This window comes from Notamacropus eugenii, chromosome 6 (genome assembly GCF_028372415.1).
Source record: "Notamacropus eugenii isolate mMacEug1 chromosome 6, mMacEug1.pri_v2, whole genome shotgun sequence".
NCBI lineage: Eukaryota > Metazoa > Chordata > Mammalia > Diprotodontia > Macropodidae > Notamacropus > Notamacropus eugenii.
In genome coordinates, this window is record NC_092877.1 from 326,023,681 (window position 1) to 326,032,294 (window position 8,614).

The 8,614-nt window shown below is 39.3% G+C and overlaps 1 long non-coding RNA gene across 2 annotated transcripts in view; it reads left to right on the forward strand.

Moving 5' to 3' along the window:
• LOC140509918 (uncharacterized) overlaps positions 1 to 8,614 on the forward strand; it is a 50,731-nt gene extending 42,117 nt beyond the window's left edge. For both annotated transcript variants that reach the window (XR_011968993.1, XR_011968994.1), the window contains exons 2-4: positions 4,807 to 4,943; positions 5,473 to 5,524; positions 7,604 to 8,614. This is a non-coding gene — a long non-coding RNA (uncharacterized lncRNA). The remainder of the gene's footprint in view (positions 1 to 4,806; positions 4,944 to 5,472; positions 5,525 to 7,603) is intronic.

Here is an 8,614-nt window from a genome sequence, read left to right on the forward strand (position 1 = left end):
TGTGCCGCCACTGGAGATCCCGTCCCTGAAGCCTGCTCGGATCTGTACCTCTCGGAGCCGCGGCCACCGCAGGTGTGGGCTGGGCTCCGCATCTGCAGCGCGACGGACCTTTTGCGAGAGGTTTGCAGGTCCCTCTGTGGGTGGAGGGACCTGCGTGGCCACTGGAGATCCCGTCCCCGTAGCCCGCTCGGATCTTTTCCTCACGGTGTCACGGCCGCTGCAGGGCTGCCCTCTGCTCCCAGTCCCGGCACCCAGTCCGCAGCGCGAAGGACCCCCCGCGAGAGGTTTGCAGGTCTCTCCGGAACAGAAATCTCCCTCGCTCCAATATTCCATGGCCTCTGGGTGCAGAATTCACCGTGAGTTGGTCCCCTCTAGCCGTTCTGTGGGTTGTGGGTTCGGAGCTATGTGTATGTGTGTCTTTCTACTCTGCCATCTTGGCTCCACCCCCTTAAAGTCTTTTTGATTAGACTTGAAAGACACCAGACAAATGCCTTCTTACTGGTCTTTGGGGAGTTCATTCCATCCCTGGTTAGAAATCTGTCATTTTCAGCTGTGATCTACATTTTAGCTCTGATAGGAATATTCTTTTTAAGGACTATCATAGTTCTTGTTTCCAGGGTGGGTCCCTGCCAATCATCCTGGGACTGAAAGGAGATGGTAGAATATATGAAGCTGGTATTCTTTGTCCTACTCCCCAACCTCCACCACCAACCAAATTGCTGCCCCAAGATAGAGTTGATGACCTTTGTCCTACTTCACTCCACAATACAAATCCCTGTTTCCGTATATGTTGGCTGAAGACTTTTCATTATCTTTGGATTATTCCAGTATATCTTTTCATATTTTTATGGAATATTTTTATCATTTTGTGAGCATCCAAGTGCACATGTGTAGGTGGAGAAGAATATAATTTTATTGTTCATAAGGAACTTATAATTTAGCTAGTTTAGAAGTCCTTAATTATTTTGGCATCATGGACCCCCTTGGGCAGACAAAGTGATGAAGGTTCAAGTCTTAGAAGGATCAAATCTTGTCTCTGCCTATGACTTCTTGTGTGACCTTGAGAAAGTCATTTACCTTCCTTGGGCCTTAGTTTCCTCAGTTGTAAAATGAGAGGATTGGACGAAATGACTTTTGAGGAATGGTATACTAGTGACGGAGGCTTAAATTATCTAGGCATATACTGGAGCTCTTTGTCCCATAGGACAGTACCCAATAACTATTTTACTTACTAATAATTTTATTGTGCAAAACCACCCTTCCCAGAATTCTATTTTGCATCCAATTCTAAGAAGGTAAGGAATAGGGCATTGTGGTAGGAAAGATGGTAACCTTGAATTATCATTCTAGTATTTGGGATAGAGGAAAGAAAATCTGGGTATAATATAATTCCTTAGATTTTGAGAAAGCAAATTTCAAAAAGTAAAGATTAAAATAATGTCAGGAATACTAAAGTTTACAAAGAGGCAATGTCAACAATAAGACCAATATTGCTCAAGGTTCTCCCCTACTCCGCTCCCCCTCCATGAGTTAAGCTAGATTTCCCCAAAAGCCAACAAGTATTGGACTTGTTTGGGATTGGGAACACTATCCCCCTTAATGAAGCTTTCTAGTAACCTGTGGCTGTGTTGCTTCCTGGGAATGCAAGGGCATAAACAGTCACGTACACTTACAACAGACCCTTCAGACTTAGAGAGATGTCCCAAGATCTTGTGAGTCACCAAAGCCTGCCCTGACCAGATGCTTTTCCACATGGAAATGGAGAGAGTAGGGCACTTCTGGTCAAGCTACATGCTACTATACTTTCTCTATGTGAGGCAGAGTAAGTCTTTTAGCAACTGTTGAATGACCTTTATGAATGCCTTATTTCATCTCAACCTGAACTAACAAGGTGCTGACATTAGGGCTATCCCTAACATTTGGTGTGGCTGATAATCTTGGGATAAGATGGCCTCATGACTCATATCTATGTTGTATTAGGGGAAAGTCACTACAAAGAAGAGGAGTGGGTGGTTGGATAGCTGGATACAGCCCTGTGGAGACCCTAGGGCAAATGCCTTTCTGGTTGGTGGTATATAGGAAGTCTTCTCCACGATGCAGGCTGCTGCATACATAGATTAATAAAGTCTTTGAGTGCCAGAGGAGGCTGCCAGGAAAGATTTTTAAAAAGGCCCCAGACACTCATATGCACATATGTGCATGCACACATACATGCACACACCCCCCCAAAAGTCAAGCATTCTCTGGTTAGTGTTGACCATCTTGCAGAAGCCAGACTATCAGCATAATATCACTTGAAGGTAATTGGCCCAGCTCATTCAGCAACTGGAAATAAACTTCTCAGCTTTGAAGCACTGTGCAATGAAGACAAGAGGCATGTAATGGATCTAGAAACCACACAAATGAAGGGACTTCTGCTGATGGAGGTGGAGACCAACAGGTCACAACCGGGAGAAGTATATATAATATACTTTTCACTTTCCCATGAAACCCAGAGGTTTCACTAAGATCAGGGATAATATGGAAGAATAAAAGTAAATTGAGGAAGAGATTTAGGAACTCTCACCAGTTGGAAGAAAGAAGGAAAGAAGGAAGGAAAGAAAAAAAGAAAGAGCTTCACACTTATTATCATTCTGCTAGAAGGGTGATTTTCTCCACGGAGGGAGGAAGGAGAGGGCAGGCCACTGCCAAGGCACTGGTGAGCTTGTAAGTTCAAAGAGCAATCTGATGAATCACTGGAAAATTTCTCCTGAGAGCAGTCAGGGCTGAGACACTGCAGGAGAGCTTCAGAGACTTAGGGAGCTCTGAGATATTACTGTTACTGATTTAATAAATCAGTTAGAGGCTCCAGATGGGGACTGCCCTTTGACTCTATTTAGGTGGCTGAGATGAGGAGTTACTCATATCTGGCCCCAGAAAGCTGAATTCACATTTAACTGGTTCCATGATGGGGACCTCCTGGAAAAGAGGTGAAGTTCCTGAAGGAAACAAACTTGATAGATTGTATTAATGTGGGGCCACCACACACATACACCTGCTACACCCCATGACCAGCATGCTTCATGGGCAATTAGATCCCACGTTCTGGGTGGAAACCTACCCAAAGGGCTTCAGACATCCGCTATAGGTCTCACCTGCCACATAACTATACAAATGTGGGCTGATTAACTGGTGAAATTTGAGCAGGAATTTGGGACAGCTGTGGCTTGGGCAATACTGCTGTCCGTGCAAATAGGCGTTCAGGGAATGGGGGTAGGGGAAGGAATTACACAGCTTATACCCTGCTAAGTGGGCAGAATGTGAGAACACATTCGGTGCATGTGGCTCCTGAAACAGGTTTGGTAAGAAAGCAATTGATAGCAAGTCTATGGAGCTGATAATAAGACTGTATAGGGAAATTCAGCAACAGGAATAGTTTGGGTCCTTCAGTCCCACAAATGTCTAAAGTATTCTCTAAAATCTCGGCTCCATTCAAACCACTCAGAGAAAGCTACAGAGTGTGGAAGAGTTATTGTGGGCTCTAGGTGGTATCTTTCAGCAACCTCTAGACAGGTGATCATGGGCAGGATCAAAGCCTAAATCATCCCATGGATTTAACGATAAACAATACTGAGTCACCAGGGTTGGGAGTGGGAAAAGGTGGGGCTCAAAAGATATTTCTTCTCAGAAAAAGAAATTAAACAAGCAATAAATAAGCTTCAAAAGGAGGGAAATGCTAGATCAGATAGGTTTACAAATTGCATTCTAACCAACATGCAAAGGACAATAATTTTATTATTATATAAACTTTATTTTCAATAGTAAAAAACACCTTTTCCATTTATTTCTATGCTGCAGTTATGGTGCTTATACCTAAACCAGGAAGAGAAAAGGCATGCAAAGAAATCTACAGACAAATGTCTTTAATGAATATCAATGCAGAAAAAAATGTAACCAAATATTAGCAAGTAAGCTGCAGCTGTATATTATCAAGATTATATTCTAAGACCACGTTGGGCTTCTGCCTGGACTTCAGAGTTGTTTCAACATTAGAAAGACTATAAATATAATAAACCATATGAATAATATGTGATGAAAACTACATGATCATATCAGTAGATACTGAAAAAACTTTTCACAAAATCCAATACCTGTTTTATTAAAACTCTAGCAATCATAGAAATAAATGGACTTTTCCTGGATATGATAAATATCTATCTAAAGCTAAGAAAAAAATATTATGTATTGGAGAAAAGTTAAAGGTTTTTTCAGTAAGATCTAATGTAAAGTCAAGATGTCCATTATCATCACTACTATTTAACAGTGCTAGAACTGCAAATGAGAGCAAAAAGATAAGAAAATGAAACTGAGAGAATATGTCATATATTATTATAGAGAAAAACAAATTGGACTTTGAAACTCTGAGCGCCAAAATGGTAAAAATGAAGGTCCAAAAGAATGAAGATAAAAGATGTCATTTCCTTCCTTCCAGAGAAGTGAGCATGCAGAAAAAGAGCAATATTTTTGGACAAACACATGTTGAACTTTGTTTCGCTGGACTGAGCATGTATGCATTAAGGGCTTTATTTTTCAAAATTTAAATGAAAAAATAAAATTAATAAAATAAAATTAATAATTAATATTTATTTAAAACTAATTTTAAAAACTTGCTTAATCAAGGGTAGGGGTAAGAGGGAGGGTAATAAGTGGAATGGTAAAAAAAAAGAAGAAATAATTAACATTTTAGAGATATTTCTTTTCTATTGATAAAGGAATGCTTTGTTACTCTGTTATGCCAACTTTCTTTTCAATATTCTATGTTGTCAGTGAGAAAAACCAGTGGCATCTGGAAGCTTATGGTAGACTACAGGCAACTGAACAAAATCATCCTTCCTATCACTCTCATTACAGTTGTTTCTGATGTTCTGACCTCATCAATATAGACCAGATATTCCAGACAATAGGTGAGTGGAATGGGGTTACTGACCTCCTCAATGCCTTTTTCCTCTATTCCTGTGGCTGAGAGTAGCCAGATTCACAAGGATAAGAATAAGGCATGGATAGATAGCAGTTTTTCTAAAAGATCTTGGAATTTTAGTGAATTACAAGCACCATATTAGTCAGTAGCATAATGTCGCAGCCAAAAATAACTAATATGCTCTTCAGCTTGTTTAGAGGGATTTGTTATTCTTTCTAGGAATAGAGAGGTGAGGCTCTCCCTCTTTTCTGCTCTTATCAAGCTTTAGTAAGAATATTGGGTTCAGTTCTAGGCACCATGATTTAGGACACTGATGAGATGAAGAATGTCCAGAGGAAAACACCCAAAATAGTCAACGGGCCTGAGTCCATGACATATGAGGAGCAGTTGAAGGAATGACATATGTTTAGTTTGGATAGAAGAAACCTTAGATAGGATATGAGAACTGTCTTAAAGTATGTCTTAAAGGCTGTCTTGTAGAAGAATGACAAGACTTACTCTATTTGACCCCACAGGAAGGACTTGGACACATGCGTGGAAACAGCAAAAAGGAAAATTGGTAAAAAGGTAAAATGCCTTGTGTAGAGAAGAGGGGTGTTCCTTCTCCCCTAGGTCTTTAAGCAGAGACTGGATGACCACTTGTTGGGTATGTTATAATAGCGGCACTCTATCCACTGAGCCACCTAGCTACCCCATCCTTTCATGTATGAGTTAGGCTAGAGAGTCACAGAGGTCCCTTCCAAGTCTCAAATTCTATGATTCTTCCCTTTCCATCTTTAGATCTTTGAGCCTATGAATATACACCATTACATAAGGTTTTAAGATTTGAACAGTACTTTCCTCACAGCAATCCCGTGAAGCAACTACAGTAAGTATTATTAATCCCATCTTACAGATGTAGAAATAGAGAAGTTAAGTGATTTGTTCTGAGACATATAACTAGCAAGTGTCGGAGCCATGTAGTAAGTCAGATTTTTCCTGATTTCAAGTCTAGCACTCATATCCTACATTATCTCGCTGCCTCTGCTCGCTAGCTGTGTGCCATGGGACAAGTCACTCAGCTCACTGAAGGGAAGGGAAGGAAGGGAACAGTACTTGCTGTACTGACCTCAGAGGACTACTGTGAGGAAAAAGACATGTGAACCTCAAATTCTAACGTGTGTGAGCTACCAGATGGAGGCTCAATGATACAGTCACATCTTAAAGTATTTTTTAAATTAATCAATAGACTCTATAAAATTATCACTATTTCATTAATTTTCCAAATTAAATATGAATGCCCAAAACAAAATTCAATGTTTTATGTTAGAAACATTTTAATTGATTCCATGGCATTTATGGAGCCTTTAAGAAATTTTTTTTTCTATTGATGATTTTATAAATATCCTTTTTGCTTAGTATTAACTCATAGTTTTTAACTAAAATTGGAAGTACATTTACATATGTCCCATTGTTCTGATATTTATAGGAACATGTGGAAATATTTTATTTGCTTGTTCCTTTGAATCACTAAGCCCTAAATCAGTAGTTTCTTCCTAAAATAATAGTTTCAAATATCATATTTTGACATCTGTGGTGCTGTTTTTTAATATCTACTACAATGCAGTTGCTTCACAGACTAAAATGTACAATTTCCATTTTAAACTTTACAAACTCATTTCCTAGATGCCATTTAAAGATGCATGCTATCTTTTCAAACCACAATTTCTTAAATCTGTCAGACTGTATTATGAAAGGTGGATATGTCCTATGGAAAAAAAAAATTCATTCAGATAATCAGTTTAAAAAAGCCAATTGTGAAGGATTCTGGGTGGGTGAGGGGTTCAGGGAGAAAGGATGCATATAAAAAGATTTTACAAAGAATATGAGAACAAATGCTTTTTATCTCCTCTTGGGAAAATATATTTTAGTTAGCATTAATAACTGTAACCTGTCATTACATTACTCCAGCTATAAATGTCAGCAGTTCAATAAATAACTTTATGCTAGAAGTCTATAGGCCAATGATGTGGGCTAAAACTTGAAAAAGGAATAACCTTGAAATGAGATGTTTTGAAGCAAAAGTCAGTCCATTGAACTCAAAGGATGAAAGGAGATATGGGGAACAATGGATATAGAATATTGTATATACTGCCAGACACCATTAAAATGTTTGCTAGTTTTACTAAATTGCTTTTTTAAAAAAAAGTTTCTCTTTTTAATCTGGGCAAGAGATATAATCCGAAATGGTAATGTAAAATTTTTTAAAAAGAAAGCAGACAAAATATTTTTTGTATTATTTTATGCCAATGCATTTGGGTTTTAATCAGATCTAATAATTTAAGACATCTTTTTTATTAACTTGTATAATTTAATGCTCTTATTTCCAGATAATATAATAAAACTGGGGTTAAGATGCCGAAAAGAGAAAAATGAAATGTATAGTTGGGAGCTGTTAGGAGAATATTCTATAAGGTTAACTAACTAACTAATGATGTGCTGAATGTACCAATGGCAAACATCCAGGAAAGAAGTTCCCAGGATTATCCTATATAGTGTTACTAGAATAATCTTTCTCATATATAGCTCATCATGTCATGCCTCTACTCAAAAATCTTCCTATTGTCTACTGGGTAAAAGGTTAAAATCTGTTTCTTGCATTCCAAGGTCTCCACAATTCATTTCTATCATAACTTTCCAAACTTCTTGGAAGACAAATCAGGACTTTAAATCTAAGAGCCTTGGGAACAGGAATGTCCTCAAAGCCACTGGACCTGCTTTTGACTTATCCCTGCTAAGTTTTTTTACCTCATCAGTGAGGTGAAAAACCTTGTGGAGAAGGAGATCACCTTCCTTATCACCAACAACTGCCTACCAACTGCCGCTAACAGGGTAAATGAACACAAGAGCCTCAGGAGTGGCAGCCTCTCTCAAACCACCTATGTGACTTCTAGCTCTCCCAGTCATCATCTGTGGAGATGGCACTAGTCATCCCCACCAATTGTCATCCAACTCCCATCCACATAGCAGGCAAGTCAACCTTGCTGAAGAAGTGGGGCACTCTGAGGGATAGACAGCTTGGAGCATGAGCTAGCTAAATCAAAGTACCATCACTAACTTAACCACAATGTCCTCCCAGATGAGAGCTGGTTCAGTACCTTGACCCCATAAGCCTTTGGGAAAGCAATGCAGCCAGACTGATACCTGCAACCATCATCCTGGGAAGCAACCATGTGAAAATGTAGCCTGGAAACTGCAGGTATTGCAGTCACATCTGTTGAAGACCCAGAAAAGAAAATTCTTGCCACCCAAGTCATTGCCACTGCCAAATGGTTCAACACCGGAAACAGATGTGATTTTATCATTGTAAATGATATTAACAAAGTGGCCTTGCCATTTGATTTGTTGCTGCACCTTAAGACGCATAGGATCTTTTCCATATGACTTGCAGCTAAAATCTTCCAAATGCCTCCTTTTCCCCATTAGAATGTGAGCTCCTTGAGCTCATGGTCTATCTTTTCTGTTTGCATCCTCATCACTTAGCAGTCCTTTGCATGTAGTAAATGTAAAATAAATGCTTCATTCACTCATTCATTCTCTGTGTCTCTTGGTTTCTTTGACTTCCTTAGAGTCTCAGCTAAAACCTCACCTTTGGCAAGAAGCCTTTCCTAGTCCTTA